The sequence below is a fragment of the Puma concolor genome, chromosome B3 (assembly GCF_028749965.1).
Source record: "Puma concolor isolate L17-30 chromosome B3, mPumCon1.1.hap2, whole genome shotgun sequence".
Lineage (NCBI taxonomy): Eukaryota > Metazoa > Chordata > Mammalia > Carnivora > Felidae > Puma > Puma concolor.
This window is the reverse complement of record NC_141672.1, coordinates 48,304,991-48,326,864: the sequence shown is the minus strand read 5'-3', so window position 1 is coordinate 48,326,864 and position 21,874 is coordinate 48,304,991. Positions and strand designations below refer to the sequence as shown.

The 21,874-nt window shown below is 34.5% G+C and overlaps 1 protein-coding gene across 2 annotated transcripts in view; it reads left to right on the top strand.

Annotated features, from left to right (window-relative positions):
* GPR137C (G protein-coupled receptor 137C) overlaps positions 1-21,874 on the top strand; it is a 62,515-nt gene that overhangs the window by 13,183 nt on the left and 27,458 nt on the right. The gene's annotated exons all lie outside the window — the stretch shown is intronic.

Below are 21,874 nucleotides of genomic sequence, written 5' to 3'. Positions count from 1 at the left end.
TATATCTGACAACAAACTTGTATCCAGAATATATCAAGATCTCTTACAGCTCAATTATAATAAAATTCAATAAGAAACACATGAAAAGATACTCAAAATAATTAGTCAGGAAAATGAAAACTAAAACCACAATGAGATGCCACTAAATATAGTAGAAAGACTAAAATTAAAAACACTGACTATACCAATATTGGCAAAAATGGAGATTAATTGGAATGCATGCACTGATGATAGGAACATAAAGTTTTACAACCACTTTGGAAAACGGCAGTTTCTAAAAAGGAAAACAAACTTGTCATAAACCTAGTCATTATAGTCCTAGATTCCCAAAAGAAATGAAAGCATATGTCTGTACAAAAACTTGAATATGAATGTTCACAGCAACTTTATCAAACTAAAATTAACGTAGATGTCCAACAAAACCAGGGATAAACAAATGTGGTATATCCATACAAAGGAGTACTACTCAGCAGTAAAAGGAGGAACGAGCCATTAACAGACAAAACAACATGAATGAATCTAAATATTGGTAGGCAGAATGAAAGAATCCAGACAAAAATGAACTCACACTATATTACATTTATATTAAATTTTAGAAAATCCAAACTAGGGATGCCTGGGTGGCTCAGTCGGTTAAGCATTAGACTTCAGCTCAGGTCATGATCTCACGGTTTGGGGGTTCAAGCTCTGCATCAGCGTCTGTGTTGATAGCTCAGAGCCTGGAGTGTGCTTCAGATTCTGTGTCTCCCTCTTTCCCTGCCCTTCCCCCCCCCCAAAATGAACATAATAATTTAAAAAATAAAAATCAAACTAACCTATAGTCATAGAAACTGGATCACCAGTTGCTTGAAGCCTGAGGCAGAAGGGAGGATGTACAACAGAGGTATAGGATGAAATTGAGAGGGTGTGGACATATTCTATATTTGATTGTTTTGGTGGTATATGTATGCATAACAAAACTCACCAAATTGTGCACCCTAAATACATGCAGTATGTTGTACATATATTATTCCTCAATGAAATTGACCCCCCTCAAAAAAAAAAAAAAAAAAAAACCCTCAACTCAGTAAAGAATTCTAATTGTTTTAAATAAAGAGAAACTATTGTAAATTAAGTGTCCTTGTTATCTTTTAATTTTAACTTTGTTAAGACTTCTGTTTAAAGTAGTATAACTTTAGTATCCCTGAACTGGAAGTCTGGTAATCTGAATTCTAGTCCAAATTCTGTTTTATTTGGCTAATTGATATTTGCCAAATCATTACTTTTCTGGGCCATTTATTTAATTTGTAAAGTGGTTAGTCTCCGTGATATCCAAGATACCTTTAATCCTAATAGCCTGACACTAATAAAGTAATCTAGAATTTGAGGGTTTAAAAAAAGAAAAACTTCTGGGGCCCCTGGGTGGCTCAGTCGGTTAAGTGTCTGACCTCGGCTCAGCTCATGATCTCACGGTTGGTGGGTTCGAGCCCCGCGTCAGGCTCTGTGTTGACAGCTAGGAGCCTGAAGCCTGCTTCAGATTCTGTATCTCCCCCTCTCTCTACCCCTTCCCCACTCGTGTTCTCTGTCTCTCTCTCAAAAATAAAATAAAAACATTAAAAAAGGGAAAAAAAGAAAAACTTCTTACTATATGACCTAGTTCTGAGATTTAATACAGTGTGAATTGTGAGTTCTGTGAGTTGTGAATACACTGTGAATTCTATCTCTGAGATATGAATGCCAATTTTAAAAGTTACACATATTATGTTAAAACTAATCAAAGTTTGTTTAGGACATAAATACATAAATATTTAGGACCATCTGCTTTCTAAGATAAGGGGTAGCTGGATACTTCAAATCTTTATAACTTTTTAAAAAATTCAATTATAGCAGCCATTTTTCCTTAAGATAATGATCACACTCTAGAATTTTTTTTTCAGCTTTAGTCTGAGGATAAAAATGCTTGAGTAATATTTTCTTAAACTTTTTTGCTTTTTCCTCACTGAGGAAAAGCAGTACTTAATTGTATAGTACTTTATTCAACTGCTGATGGAAACACTTGGGCTAATTTAAGGTGATACAGTGTACTCCAGGGAACTTTTCCGTCATACCATGGAATTAAAAGGTTTTTAAGCTAATGTAATTATGTTACATTCAAACTGATTTTGTTCAAACTGTTACTGTTTTTAAGAAATCAGGATAAAAAGTAAGCAGTGTTCCTTTTGCTTCTTCCTTCCCTGGGATATTCTATTACTTCTTTTGATATATTCTGCCCATTTTTTTCTCCACCATTATCAGTCAGACCAATATTCCCCAATGAATCTGGCTCTCTTTCTCTATCTTCACAAAAAGCAATTCTGCTATCTTCCTGGTTCAAAAAGCATGAAAGGCTTTGTGAAAAATCAGTAATATACAATGGGAGATTTAGTGTTAGAAAAACCTTTTTAAAGGATAAAACAGTGTCAGCACAAATTCAATTTAAATTGGTTTCCTAAGGAGTCTAAAACCATGAGTGGGACTCAGATCAGAAATAAATTCTGGGGGCTCCTGGGCGGCCCAACCAGTTGAGTGTCCGACTTTGGCTCAGGTCATGATCTCCCGGTTTGTGAGTTCAAGCCCCACATCAGGCTCTCTGATGTCAGTGCAGAGCCCTCTTGGGATCCTTTGTTCCCCACTCTCTCTGCCTGTCTCTCTCTCTCTCTTTCTCTCTCTGTGTCAAAAATAAATAATAAACATTTTTTAAATAAACAAAATTGTATATTCCTTGACATAAAATATGTTAAATTATCTTCAAAAACTGTCCATACTAAGCTAATGAATAGGCCATAGTAATCTATTATGTTTTAGAGTGATTTTCAATAATGAAAGCTCATAAATTTTTCTTCTCATAAAATTAATACTTCATTCCTAGAAAAATTTATTTATGATTTAAAAAAATACTTCTGGTTAAGTAAAGGGTATGGTAAAGGTACTTAATAGCATGCAAAATAACACAAAATGAAGGTGTTAAACTGCTTTAGGTCATTATATTTTACTAAATTTGGTTTCTGAATATATTTTTCCTGGACATGTTAATTCTTCAAATCTTGAACAACTAATAAGCAGTTGCTGTGACATACAGATGACACCACTATTAATAAAGCAGCATTTGTCATCTTAAAAATTAGGGAATTAACTTCAACTATATACCATCAAAGATCTAAATGTGTGAACATATCAAAGAAAACCAGGATTCATATGAGCCTTGAATTAGGAGTCAGGACATCTGGATTTTAATTCTTTCAATTTCCTATGTGTTCTTGGACAATGCATTTAATCTCTAAAACTCAGCTTTGTTATTTGCAAAATTAAGTTATTTAATTAAATCTCTAAGGTTTCTCTTAGTCCAGGAGAGACCAGTGATAAGCTCAAGTTGTCCTCTCCCAGCAGAGTCTTACACATAACATTTATTCTCCTAGCAACAATACGTGGCACCTATGAAGTATTGTAACCAGGAGAGCTTGCCTAAGACACGGTATCCAGAGTTTTTATTGGGGGACGGTGATGTAGGAATGGGGTGTCTTTGGGGCTGACCTTTGTTTCTTAATCTCCAGCCTTCTCAAAGGTCAGATTGATACCACAGGGCTCAGGGCTTCCACCATAAATCACATCATTAGCATAGACCATTTTTTTGTGGCCCAAGCCTCCAGGTAAACAAAGACACATGCAAAACTTTGAAATTATCTTCCAAGAGCCAGGGAAGGGCCAGATCTTTCCTTGAAATGTGCAGAGTTTAGGCAGCTCAGGCCTGCCGGGTTAATCCTTCACTGTATATCTTGTTTCAGTGAAGTAATCCATTAGTACCTCCTTGAGAAAGGGTGCTTGATAAGCAATTTTTTGAGGCTTTTCATGTATGAAATATTTTTATTCTACTGTCATACTTGATTGATAGTTTAGGCAGCTATAGAATTCTAGGTTAGAGATAATTTTCCCTAAGGATTTTTAAAGTATTGCTCCACTTCTAGTGTTGTTATTAAAGTTTGAAAGCCATTCTGATTCTTGATCCTTTATATGTGACTTGTTTTTTTCTTTCCTGAAAACCATTAGATTTTTCTTTGACCCTAGTGTTCAGAGAGGATGTCTCTTCATATGAGTCTGCTTTCTATCCATTTTCATGGGTATTGAACAGACCCTTTCAATTTAGTCACATGTATCCTTTAGGGAAACATTCTTTCATTATTCAATGATTTTCTCTCCTTTGTTTCTGTTCTCTCTTTCTGGAACTCCTAACATTTGGATGTTGGACCTCCAAGACAGATTCTTTTCTTACCTCTTCTCCCTTATTTTGCATCTGTCTTTTTACTCTACTTTTTTGAGGTGATTTCCTAAACTTCCAGCCCTTCTCTTTTTCACTTCCACAAACATGTTTAATTTCTATGAGCTTTTTTATTCTCTGAATTTTTTATTAACAGAATCTTTTTTTTCATGAGTGCAGTATCTTATCATTCTATTAACAATAGGATTTTTTGTTTAGGTTTTTTTTCTTTCTGTATAATTTTCTTTTTCCTATGTTTGTTTTGATCTCCATCTTTCATTAAAAACTTTTAGGCTATCTGGTTATCCTTGGGTGTCTTCATAATTAAGAATGGAAGTTCTAAACGTGGGTGAGACATGTACACATTGTAGGGTGATCTGGCTGGTCAACTGGCTATGAAACCACTGATGCTAGTAAATTTAGGTCTTTTCTCTTGGGATGATCAGATTGTTCATGGTGAAAAAATATTGTAATCTTTGACAATAGAGGTCTAGTTTACAGCACTTTGAGAACCTAATTGGGGAAAAAGGTAAGGGATGGAAGAATCCCTATACTTGGTATTCATCATTAAACTCTCTTTTTAGCATGATGCCAAACTACCAACTGTGACTGCCATCTAACTTTCCAGGCCAGAGTAGTCTCTCCAGAAAGTAAGCACCCAGTCAGGATGATTAAGGGGCATTTGCCCAGGGGATAGACTAGTAAAGAGATTTAAGCATTTAACTGCTCTTAAATAGCTTTTATCTATCTCTGTTTTAGCTACTTCCACATCTCAGTTTCAGTGGTATTTGGTTTTCTTGGTTCCTATATCTTTTGAAGATTGTGAAATGTGTAGTAGGTTGGTCCTCAACCCTCCTCACCACTGTCATGGGATTCATCTTTCTTGGATAATCACACATTGTGTTGAGAATTTCCAAGACTACCCTCAGCCTCGATTATTTGCTAGAAGGACTCACAGTTATTATACTCATGGTTATAGTTTATTACAGTGAAAGGATAGCATAACATCAGCAAAGGGAAAAGACACATGGAGTAAGGTCCAGAGGAAACCAGGCACAAGCTTCCAAGAGTCCTCTCCTGGAGGAATCACAGGATATACTTAGTTCTTTCTGTAAAGAGATGTGACAAGACATATGAAATGTTACTTACCAAGGAAGCTTAATAGAAATTCAGTGCTAAAGTATTTTATTGGGATTGAAACAGGTAAGCACTCTGCCAAAGACATACCAAAATTCCAGACTCCCAGAAGGAAAGCAGATGTTGAGTATAAATCATATTGTTTGCACAAACAGTTTAGGCTCAATGAAACACCCTTATCATGTAGGGAATGTTGGGAATCCTCCTGAAATCCAAGTTCCCAAATACCAGCCAAGGAGAAACCTTACAAGTAGGCTTTTTTAAATTAACAGCCTCAAGCACACTATGTTAAATTTTCTGCACACACATCCATCTGCTTTCTAGCTTCTCAATTTTTGTTTTTGTAATCCTTTCCCATTCTACTCAAACTTGGGAGTTAATGCCTTTTTTTCATGTTTATTTATTTATTTTTGAGAGAGAATGGGGGAGGGTCAGAGAAAGAGGAAGACAGAATCTGAGGCAGGCTCCACGTTGTCAGTGCAGAACCTGTGGGGCTCGAACTCAGGAACCGTGAGATCATGAGCCAAAGTCGGATGCTTAACCAACTGAACAACCCAGATGCCCGGGGTTTATGCCTTTTAAGAAAATTCCTTTACTATTGTTTTAGTGGAGTTTCATTTGACAACAGAATTAGATATGTATGTTCAATATTAAACTGGAACTTTATTTGATTATAAATCAAAACTCCCCAGTTTGATTGTATAACATCATTTTTAAGCAACTTGAAAGAAAACAGATGAAGCAGAGAGAAAAAACTTGTTTTAAAGTTTTTATTTTAGGGGAACTTGGGTGGCTTAGTTGATTGCACATCTGACTCTTGATGTCAGCTCAGGTCATGATCCCAGGATTGTGGGATCAAGCCCCGCATCAAGCTCTACACTGAGAGTGTGGAGCCTGCTTGGGATTCTCTTCCCCCCCACCCTCTCTGCTCCCCTCCTGCTCATGCTGTCTCTCTGTCTCTCTCAAAATAAATAAGTAAACATTTAAAAACTAAAGTTTTTATTTTAATTCCAGTTAGTTAACATAAAGTGTTATATTAGTTGCAGGTGTACAATATAGCAATTCAACAATTCCATATATCACCTGGTGCTCATCTTGACAAGTGCACTCCATAATCCCCATCACCTATTTAACCCATCCTCCTATCCACCTCCCCTCTGGTAACTATCAGTCTGTTCTCTATAAATCCATTTCTTCATTTTTATCCCTTTGCTCTTTTCTTTTTCTTAAATTCCACATATGAGCGAAATCGTATATTTGTCTTTCTCTGACTGACTTATTTTGCCTAGCATTATACTCTCTAGTTCCATCCATATCATTGCAAATGGCAAGATTTCATTCCTTTTTGTAGCTGGATAATATTCCATTGTATATATATACCACATCTTCTTTGTCCATTCATCAATTGATAGACACTTGGGCTGCTTTCATAGTTTGGCTATTGTAGATAATGCTGCAGTGAACATAGGGGTACATGTATCTTTACAAATCATTGTTTTTGTATTCTTTGGTAAATACCAGTCATGCAAGTACTAGATCTAGTATATTTCTATTTTTTAACTTTTTGACTCTCTCTGCCCTCCCCCACTCACACTCTGTCTCTCTCTAGCAAAAATAAATAAACATAAAAAATTTAAAAAAAAAAGTATTATCCACTCACTCAACGTCCACGTGAGTGGGGCACTGCTGATTTGGGAGTATACCAGACAGCAGCTGCTTAAGCATGGGGACACCGAGTCATGAAGCTTGTGCCTTATCAGGGATGGATTACTGGTGCTCTTGAAACGTTTTTTAAAAACTATGTGTGCTAATGTAATAGATTCTGAAATTTACTGGGATAATTTGTATTCCTTTTCTTGCAACTTAATGCCAAAACTTCTTCATGTGCCTTAAATACATTATATCGTCCCCTTTAATAAATATTTTTAGCTAAATTACATTGTGTCTTTAATAAAATATTTTAAGCAATTGTGGAAATAATTGAAGAACCTCCATACTGTTTCCCACATGGCTGCACCAGTTTGCATTCCCACCAACAGTGCCCAAGTTTTTCTTTTTCTCCTCATCCTCGCCAGCACTTATCAATTCTTTTGTTGTTGATTTTAGCCATTCTGACAGGTGTGAGGTGATATCTCATTGTGGTTTTGAATTGCACTTCCCTGATGATGAGCATCTTTTCTTGTGTATGTTGGTCCTCTGTATGTCTTCTTTGGAGAAGTGTCTATTCATGTCTTCTGCCTGTTTTTTAATTGGATTACTTATTTGGCGGGGGGGGGGGGTGAGTTGTATAAGTTCTTTATATATTTTGGATGCTAGTCCTTTATCAGATATGGCATTTGCAAATATCTTCTCCTATTCTGTAGGCTACATTTTAGTTTTGTTGACTGTTGATTTCACTGTGCAGCAGCTTTTTATTTTGATATAATCCCAATAGTTTATTTCTGCCTTTGTTTCCCTTGCCTCAGAAGACATATCTAGAAAAAAGTCACCATGATTATGTCAAAAAAGTTACTGCCTGTGTTCTCTTCTATGATTTTTATGATTTTAGGTCTCATGTTTAGGTCTTTAATCCATTTTGAATTTATTCTTGTGTATGGTGTAAGAAGTGGTCCAATTTCTTTCTTTCACATGTTGCTGACCAGTTTTCCCAACACCATTTGTTGAAAAGACTGTCTTTTTCCCACTGGATATTCTTTCCCACTTTGTTGAGATTATTTGGCCATAAAGTTGTGGGTTTGTTTCCAGATTTTCTATTCTATTCTATTGACCTATGTGTCTATTTTTGTGCCAGTATCATACTGTTTTGATTACTAAAACTTTGTAGTATTACTTGAAGTCTGGAATTGTGATGCCTCTAGCTTTACTTTGCTTTTTCAAGATTTCTTTGGCTATTCAAAGTCTTTTGTGGTTCCATACAAATTTTAGGATTGTTTGTTTTAGCTCTGTGAAAAATGCTGGTGCTATTTCGATAGGGATTGCATTAAATGTGTAGATTGCTTTGAGTAGTATAGACATTTTAATAATATTTGTTCTTCCAATCCATGAGCATGGAATGTCTTTCCATTTCTTTGTGTTCCATTTCTTTCAATTTCTTTCATCAGTGTTTTATAGTTTTAAGAATACAGGTTTTTCACCTCTTTGGTTATATTTATTCCTAGGTATCTTTTTTTTTTTTTTTTTTTTTGGTCCAGTTGTTAATGGGCTTGTTTTTTTAATTTCTCTTCCTGCGGCTTCATTACTGGTGGATAGAAATGCAATAGATTTCTGTACATTGATTTTGTATCCTGTGACTTTACTCAGTTCATTTATTGGTTCTAGCAGTTTTTTGGTGGAGTCTTCAGGTTTTTTATATAGAGCATCGTGTCATCTGCAAATCTTTTTTACTGATCGGAATGACTTTTATTTCTTTTTCTTGTCTGATTGCTGTGGCTAGGACTTCCAGTACTATGTTGAGTAAAAGTGTTGAGAGTGAACATCCTTGTCTTTTTTCTGACCTTAGGGGAAAAGCTCTTAGTTTTTCCCCCATAAAGGATGGTGTTAGCTGTGAGTTTTTCATATATGGCCTTTATTTTGTTGAGGTATGTTCCCTCTAAACCTAATTTGTTGAGGGTTTTTATCATGAATGGATGTCGTACTTTGTCAAATGCTTTTTATATGTCTATCAAAATGATTATATGATTCTCATCCTTTCTCTCATTGATGTGATATATCATGTTGATTCATTTGTGAATATTGAACCACTCTTGCAACACAGGAATAAATCCCACTTGATCATGGTGAATGATTTCTCTAATGTATTGGTTTCAGTTTGCTAGTATTTGATTGAGGATTTTTGCATCTAAGTTCATGAGGGATATTGACATGTATTTCTCTTTTTTTGTGGTGTCTTTATGTAGTCTTGGTATCAGTGTATTACTGACTTCATAGAAAGAATTTGAAAGTTTTCCTTCCTTTTCTGTTTTTTTGGAATAGTTTGAGAAGAAGAGGTAGTATCTCTTCTTTAAATGTTTGGTAGAATTCCCTTGTGAAGCCATCTGGTTCTGGACTTTGGTTTGTTGGGATTTTTTTTTTTTTTTTTTTTTTTTTTTTAGTACTGATTCAGTATCTTTGCTGATTACCTGTCTGTTCAAATTTTCTATTTTTTCCTGTTTCAGTTTGGTAGTTTATGTTTCTATGAATTTATCCATTTCTTCTAGGTTCTAGGTGTCCAATTTGTTGGCATCTAGTTTTTCATAATATTCTCATATAATCATTTGTATTTCTTGGTGTTGGTTGTTATTTCTCCTCTCTCATTTGTAATCTTATTTGTTTGAGTCCTTTCTTTTTTTCTTGATAAGTTTGGCTAGAGGTTTATTAATTTTTAAAAAATTTTTTTCAAAGAACCAGTACCTGGTTTCATTGATCTGCTCTATTGTTTTTTTTTAAATTTCTATGTCATTTATTTTCTGCACTGATCTTTATTATTTCTTTCCTTCTGCTAGTTTTAGGTTATGTTTGTTGTTCTTTTTCTAGCTCCTTTAGGTGTAAGGTTAAGTTTTTCATTTGGGTTTTTTCTTGCTTCTTGAGGAAGGCCTATATTGTTATAAATTTCCCTCTTAGAATCACTTTAACTGCATCCTGGAGGTTTTGGACCGTTGTGTTTTCATTTTTATTTGTTTCCATGTACTTTTTAAATTTCTCCCCTTATTTCCTGGTTGACCTCTTCATTGTTTAGTAGCATGTTATTAACCTCAATGTATTTGTGGTCACTCTAGATTTTTTTTCTTGTGGTTGACTTCTACACAACCTTCTGACATAATGGTCAGAAAAGATGCATAGAATCTTTTTTTTTAACGCTTATTTATTTTGGAGAGACAGAGAGACAAGAGTGCGAGCAGGGGAGGGGCAGAAAGGGGGAATCTGAAGCATCTGAAGCAGAATCTGAAGCAGGCTCCATGCTGTCAGCACAGAGCCCCATGCAGGGCTCGAACTCACAAACTGTGAGATCGTGACCTGAGCTGAAGTTGAATGCTTAACCGACTGAGCCACCCAGGCACCCCTAGAATCTTTTTGATAGATCATTCAATCTTCATCAATTTGTTGAAGCTTGTTTTGTAAGCTGATATGTGATTTGTTCTGGAGAATGTTCAATTTCTTTCATCAGTGTTTTATAGTTAAGAATATAGGTTTTTCACCTCTTTGGTTATATTTTTTTATTAAAAATTTTTATTTAAAATTTATATAAAAAATTTATTAAAAAATGTAAAGAATGTGTGTTCTGGAGTTTTAGAATGGAATGTTGTGAGTATATCTGTTAAATCCATCTGTTCCAATGCCATTCAAAGTCATTGTTTCCTTATTGATTTTGTTTAGATCATCTGTCCATTGGTGTGAATGGGACGTTAATGTCCCCTACTATTATTGTTATTATCAGTTAGTTCCTTTATATTTGTTATTAACTGTTTTATGTATTTGGGTGTTTCTATGTTGGGTGCATAAATATTTGCAATTGCCATATCTTCTCGTTGGATTGTCGTCTTTATTATGGCATAGTGTCCTTTCTGTCTTGTTAAAGTCTTTGTTTTAAAGTCTAATTTGTCCGATGTAAGTATTAATATTCTGACTTTCTTTTGACATCCATTTGCATGTTAGATGTTTCTCTATCCACTCACTTTCTATTTATTTTTTAAGGTAAGCTCTATGCCAAAAGTGGGGCTTGAACTCATGACCCTACGATCAAAATTCCCAGTCAGATACCCTCACTTTCAATCTGTAGGTGTCATTAGGTCTAAAAGGAGTCTCTTGCAGGCAGCATATAGATGGATCTTGTTTTTTTAATTCATTCTGTCACCCTACACCCTATATCTTGATTGTAGCATTTAGTCTATTTATATACAAAGTATTTATCAATAGATATATATTTATTGCCATTTTACTTCTTGTTTCGTGGTTGTTTCAGAAGATTTTCTCTGATCCTTTCTGGTCTTTCTCTCTTTCATGGTTTGCTGGTTTTCTTTAGTGATATATTTGTATTTCTTTCTCTTTATTCTTTGCATATTTATTAGTGAGTTTTGATATGTGGTTACCATTCAATTTGTGTATAAACTCTTCTGCATATAGCAGTCTATATTAAGTTGATGGTCATTTAAGTTTGAACCCATTCTTCTTTCCTCCCCACGTTTTAGGTATATGGTGTCATATTTTATATTCTTTTATTTTGTGACTTCCTTGGCTAATTTTTTACAGAAATAGTAATTTTTACTGCTTTTGTGTTTCCTAGCTTTATAACTGTCACTTTGGTCTCTCCTTTCTACTCAGAGTCACCTTTAATATTTCTTGTAGAGCTAGTTTAGTGGTCATGAACTCCTTTAGTTTTTGTTTATCTAGGAAACTCTTTACCTCTCCTTCTATTCTGGATGGTAGCCTTGCTGGATAGAGTATTCTTGGCTGCAGATTTTTCCCATTCAATACCTTGTACATACCATGCCACTCCCGTCTGACTTAGAAAGTTTCTGCTGAAAAGTCCCCCCCCCCCTTGTAAGTTACTGTCTTATTTTTCTTGCTGCTTTTAGTTTTTTTTTTTCTGTATCACTGTCTTTTACCAACTTAATTACAATATGTTTTGGAGTGGATCTGCTTTTGTTGATTTTGATGGGAATGGATCTGCTTTTGTTAATTTCGATGGGAGTTCTCTGTGCCTCCTGAATCTGGATATCTGTTTCCTTCTCCAGATTACAGAGTTTTTCAGCTATTATTTCTTCAAATAAATTTTCTGCCCCTTTTCTCTCTCTTCTTCTTCTGGGACTCCTACAATACAAATATTACATTTGATGAAGTCACTGAGTTCCGTAAGTCTATTCTAAATTTGCAATTTCTCTTTTCTCTTTTTTGTTCAGCTTGATTACTTTGCAATACTCTGTCTTCTAAATCATTAATTTGTTCCTCTCATTCCTCCATCCTGTTCATTCTGTCAAATGTGTTTCTCATTTTGTTTATTGAACCTTGTATTTTTGCTATGTTGTTCCTTATTTCTGTGTTAAGTGTCTCATTTATATCTTTCACTCTTTTCTCATGTCCATTGAGTATCCTTATGATCATTGCTTTGAATTCTTTATCAGGCATATTACTTATATCTGTTTCACTTAGATCTCTTGCTATGTCACTGTTCTGTTCTTTCATTCTTTCATTCAGGTTAAATTTCTCTGTTTCCTCATTTTGTCTGCCTGAAAGAAGAAAGTAAAAAAAAAAAAAAAAAAAGGTTTTAGTGTCATAAGAGAGAGACAAGAATGTATTGTATCCTGTGTATCCCAGAAAGAATAGGCTGCTATAAAGAAAAATATGCTTTGAAGGCTAAAAAGAGAGAGAGAAAGTTCTTAAAAATGAAATGTAGGCATTGAGAGGTAATATCTAAAAAATGTCTGGCTATTCAATTTATAGCTAAAACCTCATTTTTTATATGCAAGCAGTAGCAATGGTAGGCTTGAAAATGGTGCACTACTCTTCATGGGAACTTAAGCAATTGAGATGGAAACTATGGATAACTGTGTCTGTGAAAGTAATTGCATCAATGCCAAATTTTCCAATAAAGTTTCCACTTAAATTCCAATGAAAATTTCATTTAAGTTTCTATTTGAAATCAACAAAAGTGAAAAAATCAACTTGGAAAAAAAATAAATTCTATAAAATGCATCCATTCTGTAAGTATTTCATTCCCTAACATCTACATGCAACATGGGTCTACATGCAACAGAAAACAATAAATAATATATAGCTGTAGTGTCACTCTTTCTCAAATCTTGGGATACCTGTATGAATTAAACTTACATTAGGTAACATTCACAAATAAAATATATTTGTCATACTCTGATATTTCTTCCCTTTACTTGAGGAGTTCAATAGGGAGACAAAATACGGAAGTTGACATTTTAAAATGGAAAAATCATTTCAGATCACTTATAAATAGGTTGAATTTTTTTAATAAAATAAAGTGTGCTAAATGATAACAGTATTTTATATATTCATTAATTCAAAAATTCTAAATCAACATTTTCTAAACAAGGGGCTACTACTTTGTGGGATAAAGATAGGTTATATGATGAAAAACATTTGATATCGATCAAGCCATAGAATACTTTATACTTTTGTAGTAAAGAACAATATCCTTCTGTAAATGGCTCATTTATTCAGGTTTTTTTTTGTTGTTAGTTTTTTGGGTTTTTTTGTTTGTTTGTTTGTTTTTTTGGTATTAAGAAAGACCTGGAAAGATATGGCCCCTCTGACATAAATTGACATCAGCAAGTCATTTAGATGTGTTATTTACCATTCTAAACTTCAAAAAAATCTACATGTTTCTTATGTTTCATTAACTACCCTTTACTGTCTTAACAAATAATATGTAATTCCATGACATTTTTTATATTACTAATTTTTGGTTTATTCAGGATCTTGTCCTATTAGCTATATTCTATAAAGTACATATTCTGTATTCTACTAATATCAGATCATTGTTTTTAACCTTATTATACCCCAAATGTGATGTAAACCACTGGTTGTATTTATGACGCATTGTAATGTATTCTGCAAATCTGGGCTGATTTTTTTAATTTTTAATTATTTAAAATTTTAATTTTAATTTTTTCCTGAATTTCATTTAATTTTTAAAAATTTTTTCCTTATTCTCCTCAACTACTTCTCACCCATTTTTTATCCCTGTACATGACCTGTAACCTTATTATATTTTCCACCTTGTCCCCATTCTCTTCTTCATTTGAAACTTTTAAGTACCTTCACTAAAATTTAGCTTTCTCCAGATGACACTTTGTGCCTTATAAACCATCCCCCCCAATCTCAATTTGTGGGAAGAGCAATGAGACTACTTTATGTTTCCCAATACTACTTACTGATGTTATACCATCATCACCTCTGAAATCCATGCCATCTGATTAGGTCATCATTGGCTATAATAATAACTCGCACTTTCCTAGATGAATCAGCACTTTCTTCTGCCCTGATCTGCTGTTGTATAGATCTTTTTCAAAGCCCATATTGATAATCCATCCAATGAGACTCAATTCAGTGGCTTCTCAGAGCTCTAAAATCCTACCTTTCTATTTTAGCCACCCAAAAGCAAGGCCACACCTTGGGTCAACTCTTTAAAATGAAGCAATTCTTTCTAACTAGTGTCTTCTATCTCTTTTCCCTTATACATCTTAAAATCATCCTTTTATCTGTTTCTCAACCTTATCCCAACTTTTAATCACTTTACTACATCTGTTTTTCCTACTCCATTAGCCACCTTGTGATCTCTTTTGCACTTAGAACCTACGATCGATCAATCTAGTATTCCCCTTACTTGACTTCTTGCTGTGCCAACCATAGTTCACTCACCCACTTTTTCTTTCTCTCTAATAGTTTTGCATATTACAGTTTTAAATTATTACATGAAAAATGCATCCTAGTTATTTAAACTTTTTGTAATGGCATCCATTTTCTTCTATTAGATTTTTTCGATTTTAAAATTAGGAAATCTTGCAATCTGTATCCACTGACAACTGCTTGACTTTACCTGGACCTCTCTGCTTCTCAATATATTCCTTTATAACCCTTCTATTCATGTGTTCCAAATGTTTTCCATATTACCAGTGCTTAAATCTAACATCCCTTCCCAGGATATGACCTTGCCTCCTACTTTACTAGAAAAAAATAGAATCCATCTGCCCAATTCTCTCAGCCATCTTCTCTAGATCAAAATGTTTGTATCCATGCACAGCTACATCCAAATTTCTTATTTTAACAGCTGGTTTATAGATTATTTTAAATTTTCTGTGCAGACCTCCAGGTTTTTCTTCAACTATTTTTTTCTAACCTCTTGACTCAAAAGTATGTATTTTCCTTTTCAAGCTTCTTCTAGAGCCTTCTTTAATGATTGAACTCTCCCTTCCTCTCTCCTGCTCCCCATTTATCATTTCACCCTCTCTACTCTGTTTCTGACCAGCAGATTATTACATTAGAAACAATGAAAGATCTGAGATTTTACCTTACTTGCAAGCTAACAGATTAATTTCCCACAGTTGTATATACATATACTAACAGAAAACACAAGACCCATGGGGTCATTACTCATTGAAAAAACAACCAAAGCAACGTCTTGCATCAGGTCCCTAGCCCCAGTTTCCATAAGGTTAATGGAGTGAGGGCCAGATGTTACCTATGCCTGCAGCAGGGTATGTTACAGGGAAAGAGCCCTGAAATAAGGAAGGGAGACAGACAGTCAGACCTTATCTTTACTCCGGAATGTAAGCCAGGAAGGATAGGGAGACTTTACTACCCCCTGAATGTCCCCACAGAGGGCGATGTTCTCTATCTTTATTCTATTATTTGGGAAACAAATCTTCCCTCTGGATTGAAGGTAGAGATAGTATCACTAGTATTCAAGGATGTTTGCCATGCAAAGCCCTTTGTACAGAAGACCTAGACCATGCATAAATATGCACTATTCATTTAAAAAAATGTCTCAACACAGATTTTCCCAGATTTCTCTTATCTTCAAATATATCTCATAGAGTCTATACTCGCTGTCTTTGTTGTCGTACCCTCTATTAACTCCATGTACATTTGTTCTATTATTCCACTGAAAACTATTCTTTTCAAGGTACCAATGACATACTGGTAACCCAACCATATGACCTTTTCTTAGTCAATCTTGACTTTCTGCAGAATTTAACAAGGGCTATACTTGCTTCCTGTTACCTCTAAACTACTCTACTGTTTTCTATGACTAGTTTGATTCTTAGATCTGTCTCCTTTGCCCATCTGTCTTTTCTTCCCTCTTTGTTTTCATTCTATTAAATGTGAACATATCACAGGTTGTCATCCCATTCTACACTGCTCTCAAATATCTTCTAGTCTTAGTTTCAGTTGTTACCTCTGTAGGTGGCTGTAATTTCCTTCCTATATTCCAAAACTCATCTGTCTTCTCAATATTTCTTCCTGTAATAAATTTTAAAACTAAGAATCAATTCCGCAACCCCACTTTTTAAAAATTGTTGTCAGTGGGGCCCTCGTTCTATCAGTTCTTTATTATTTTTTTAAGAACAAATTTATTTCTACACACAACAATCTTACATGCGTTTCCAAAGAATTACGGTGAGTGAAAAAAATCCAATTCCAAAAGGTTACATAGTGTATAATTTTGTTCATACAACATTCTTTTCTTTTTTCTCCAGTATAATTAATGTACAGTGTTACATTGGTTTCAGGTGTACAGTATAGTGATTAAACAATCTGTACATTACTCAGTGCTCTTCACAATAAGTGTACTTTTAATTCTCTTTATATATTTCACTCATCCCCCCAGTCACCTCCCCTTTGACAACCACCAATTTGTTCTCTATATTTTCTCTAAGAGTCTTTTTTTGTTTGTCTCTTTTTTCTTTGTTCATTTGTTTTGTTTCTTAAATTCCACGTATGAGTGAAATCATATGGTATTTGTCTTTCTCTGACTAACTTTTTTCACTTATTTCCATCTAGATCCATCCCTGTTGTTGCAAATGGCACGATTTCATTGTTTTCTATGGCTGAGTAATGTTCTATTGTATATATGTACCATATCTTCTTTATCCATTCATCTATCAATGAACACCTGGGCTGCTTCCATGTCTTGGCTATGCATGTATATATGCATGCATGTATCTTTTTGTATGAGTGTTTTCATATTCTTGGGCAAATACTGAGTACTAAAATTACTGGATCATATGGCAATTCTACTTTTAATTTTTGGAGGAAACCCCATACTGTTTTCCCCAGTGGTTGCATCAGTTTGCATTTCCACCAACAGTGCACAAAGGTTTTCTTTTTTTCCACATCCTCGCCAACACTTTTTTCTTTTTTTCTTTCTTTCTTTTTTTATTTTAGCCATTCTGACTGGTATGAGGTAGTATCTCATTGTGGTTTTGATTTGCATTTCTCTGATGATTAGTGCTGTTGAACATCTTTTCATGTATATGTTAGCCATCTGTATGTCTTTGGAGAAATGTCTGTTCATGTCTTCTGCCCATCTTTTAATTAGATTATTTTGGGTTTTTGTTTTGTTGTCGTTGTTGTTTTGTTTTTGGGTTTTTTTGGTGTTGAGTTGCATAAGCTCTTCACATATTTTGGATATTAACCCCTTATCAGATATTTCATTTGCAAATATCTTTTTCCATCCAGTAGGTTGTCTTTTTTGTTTTGTTGATGGTTTCCTTGGCTGTGCAGAAACTTTTTATTTTGATGTGGTCCCAATAGTTTATTTTTGCTTTTATTTCCCTTACCTGAGGAGAAATGTCTAGAAACATGTTGCTATCACCAGTATCAGAGAAATTACTGCCTGTGCTCTCTTCTAGGATTTTTATGTTTTTAGTTCTCACATTCAGGTCTTTAGATTCATAACCTGAGAATGTGGTTGAGTAGACTCACTCAAGTTCAACAGTATTTTAACTAGAGTTCTTTACACCATTGTAATCCATTTTCTACACTTCACCTAAGAAATCACTCAAACATAAATTCATATTATAGAGCTTGTGGGATTAAAGACAATTCTTTAGAATTTTTACACAAGGCCCCCATGATTGCCCCTCCAATTTCAATTTGTGCTGCATTTCACTTACCCACATCATAACAACATGCCAAAATACTTGCTTTCACTTAAATTCACTATTCATTCATCCCAACATTTTCTGAAAACCTACTATGAACCAAGCATTATGCTAGGCACTGGGGCTATAAATATGAGTAAATTATGTTCTCTCTTAAGAGGGAAATAAAAATGTAAATAAATGCCATAAAGTATGATTAGTAAGACAAGGATACAAACTAGTTTCTCTCTTCCTAAGGCACTTAAGGTGACAATATAAAAGATGACTCTCAAGTAAAATCTTGGAGGATGAGATGGAATTTGTTATATACCAAGAAAACTTATTTCAGGTAAAGTAAAAAGACATATGAATGCACAGAGATGTGAAACTGAATCCCTTATTTTAAGAGCTGTAAATAATCCATAATGACCAGACCGTAAGATTGAAGATGGGATAAAAGGATGCAGTGTTGAGAAGGTGGGGTGAGATGATGAAAGACCTGTTATGTCAGAGGAGTGTGGGCTTTGTCCTGGAATAGTATGATCAGATTTACTTTTTAAGAGGGAATTGTCCCATTATAGTAATAATTTATTCAGGCAATAGGTGCCAAAACTACTGGATGAAAGTTTGAAGAACAAAAGATATTTACATAGTCTGTAAATATCTCTCTACATTGTACTCATTACAATGATAAAAATGGTAACTTAGTGGAGAAACCTGGTGGTGTCTACCAGGTGGAGAACCCTGGTAGATACCACCTTAACCAATTGCTCAAAGTGAGCGTCATTGTAATGGGACAAATCAACATCTTGAGCCTCCTCTTACAATTCACTGAGAAGAAAACAGCACCATCACTTCTGTGGTATTCTTACCAAAATGCATTTCCTGAATCTAATTATGAAGAAACAGATAAACCCAAACTGAGAAGCATACTGTAAAATCACTGAAAAGACAATAGGAAAAATAGGAAATTAAAGGAGTTTATATGCACAGATTAATGTATAATCCTGGAATTTTTTTCCATAAGTGGCATTATTGAAACAAATGGCAAAATCTGAATAAGGCCTGAATATTAGATAATAGTATTATATAAATATTCAATTGTATGATTTTTGTAATTATATTGTAGTTACGTAAGAGAATTTTATTTTTTAGGGAAGTATACATTGAAGTGCACATTTAGGGTTAAAAGGGCATCACATATACAATTTACTGTCAAATGATTTTTTTAAATCATATTAAAACATGTTCATATAGGGGCGCCTGGGTGGCTCAGTCATTTAAGCATCCGACTTCGGCTCAGGTCATGGTCTCATGGTTCATGAGTTCGAGCTCTGCATCAGGCTCTAGGCTGATGGCTCAGACCCTGGTGCCTCCTTCAGATTCCATGTCTCTCTCTCTCTCTGTGTGTCCCTCCCCTGCTCAGGCTCAGACTCTCTCTCAAAAATAAACATTAAAAAAAATTTTTAAAACATGTTCATATATAGAACATACTATTTATAGCAGCATTATTCACAATATGCAAAAGGTGGAAGCTACTCAAGTGTTCATTGATGGATGAATGGATGAACAAAATGTGGTATATACATACAAGAGAATCTTATTCAACCTTAAAGGAAAAGGAAATTGTGACACACTTTACAACATGAGTAAACCTTGAAGACATTATGCTAAAGTGATATAAGCCAATCACAAAACAACAAATGTTGTATTATTCCCCTTATATGAGGTTCCTAGAGCAGTCAAATTCGCAGAGACAGAAAATAGAATGGTGGTTGCCAGGTACTGGAGGAGGGAAAATGAGGAGTTGTTTTTTAATGAATACAAAATTTTAGTTTGGGAGGATGAAAAAGTTCTGGAGATGGATGATGGCAATGGTTTGCACAGCAATGTGAATGTACTTAATGCAGTTGAACTGTACACTTAAAAATCAAATGGTGATGGGAATGCAAGCTGGTGCAGCCACTCTGGAAAACAGTATGGAGGTTCCTCAAAAAACTAAAAATAGAACTACCCTATGACCCAGCAATTGCACTACTCGGCATTTATCCATGGGATACAGGTGTGCTATTTCGAAGGGACACATGCACCCCCATGTTTATAGCAGCACTATCAACAATAGCCAAAGTATGGAAAGAGCCTAAATGGATGAATGGATAAAGAAGATGTGGTATATATAGACAATGGAGTATTACTCGGCAATCAAAAAGAATGAAATCTTGCCATTTGCAACTACGTGGATGGACCTGGAGGGTATTATGCTAAGTGAAATTAGTCAGTCAGAGAAAGACGAATATCATATGACTTCACTCATATGAGGACTTTAAGAGACAAAACAGATGAACATAAGGGAAGGGAAACAAAAATAATATAAAAACAGGGAGGGGGACAAAACAGAAAAGACTCATAAATATGGAGAACAAACTGAGGGTCACTGGAGGGGTTGTGGGAGGGGGGATGGGCTAAATGGGTAAAGGGCACTAAGGAATCTACTCCTGAAATCATTGTTGCACTATATGCTAACTAATTTCGATGTAAATTTTAAAAAATAAAAAATCAAATGATGAGTTTTGTGTTATATATATTTGTAAAAATAATCAAAATTATATGTAGACAGCTGAGAAGAAAAGGAAATGTAGTAAAATGAACACTTATCTTCTAAAGATAAGAGTAAAGAATAGAAGCAGAGAGACCAATTAAACAGCTGTTGTAATATGTACCTCAGTAGTGGAGACAGAGAAAATGGGTACATCTGAGAATGATTTAAGTGGTATGATTTGGACTCCTGTATCACATCTACCTTCTGCTTAACAAAAATACAATGGATATGAGTAGATGCATAGGCTGCTATCTTTAAGCATTTGCCTAACACTCATTTGCTCTTCATAACTTGGCTCTGGCTCAACTTCCTTTGAGAAGTCCTCTCTGACTCTATGCAGTCTTTCCCCTTTCTCCTCACCTCTTACCTCTTCTTGGACTGAATTAGTCTTTCTCCCTTCCTAGATCTTGTGATAGCATCTTTTGCATGGACATCACGATATGTTAAAATAAATGGTTTATCTATTTCTTCAATACACTGAGCTCCTTGAGAGCAGAAACAGTTACTATATTTATGAACCACAGCACCTTTCAAAATATGCGCTCAATAAATGCTTGAATGAATGTAATAAGTTACTGAGTACATATACTGTTTTTGTTTATAATGCTTTATGCTTGCCTCTTTCCTTCCATGCCCCCAAAGTTCATACCCTATTTCAATAGTCTTATAACTAGTCTTTCTACTTCAAGTACATAATTTCTCTAAAGTAGTCTGTGCATTGATGCCATATTAATGAAATTTCATATTTTGCAGCATCTACTTAAAAAAACTTCAGTATCTTCCCATTATCTAAATAACGTTCAAATTCATCAGTGAGAAATTAAGACCTTCTGCACTATGCTCTCAGAATTTACCATGTTCATTTCAAATTCTACTTACCTACCTACTTAATTTTATTCAACAAGTATTTGAGAACCTGCCCTTTGCAAGGCTTTGTGAAAGAAGGAAGTTTACTAAGTATGACATATGCTCATTCTCTTTGTGTTCATTTTTTGGTCCCTTGTTCCCTTTTGCTACTTCATTTCATCTTAGGGGAAAAAAAATCTTTGGAAAATATTCAGTCATATTCATATTTAAGTAAGTAGTTCCATTTTAAGACAAAATGTGAGTAATATAATGAAGTTTAGAAAAGGTGGCAAGCTTATCCAGCACAATGTCTGGCTCACAATAAAAGTTCAATAAGTGTTTAAACTGAGTTCATTCTGTTTAAAATTTTAAACATAGAAATTTAAATTTGGGACAAAGAAAATTATTACTGTTTTAAGTCTTTGGAAACCT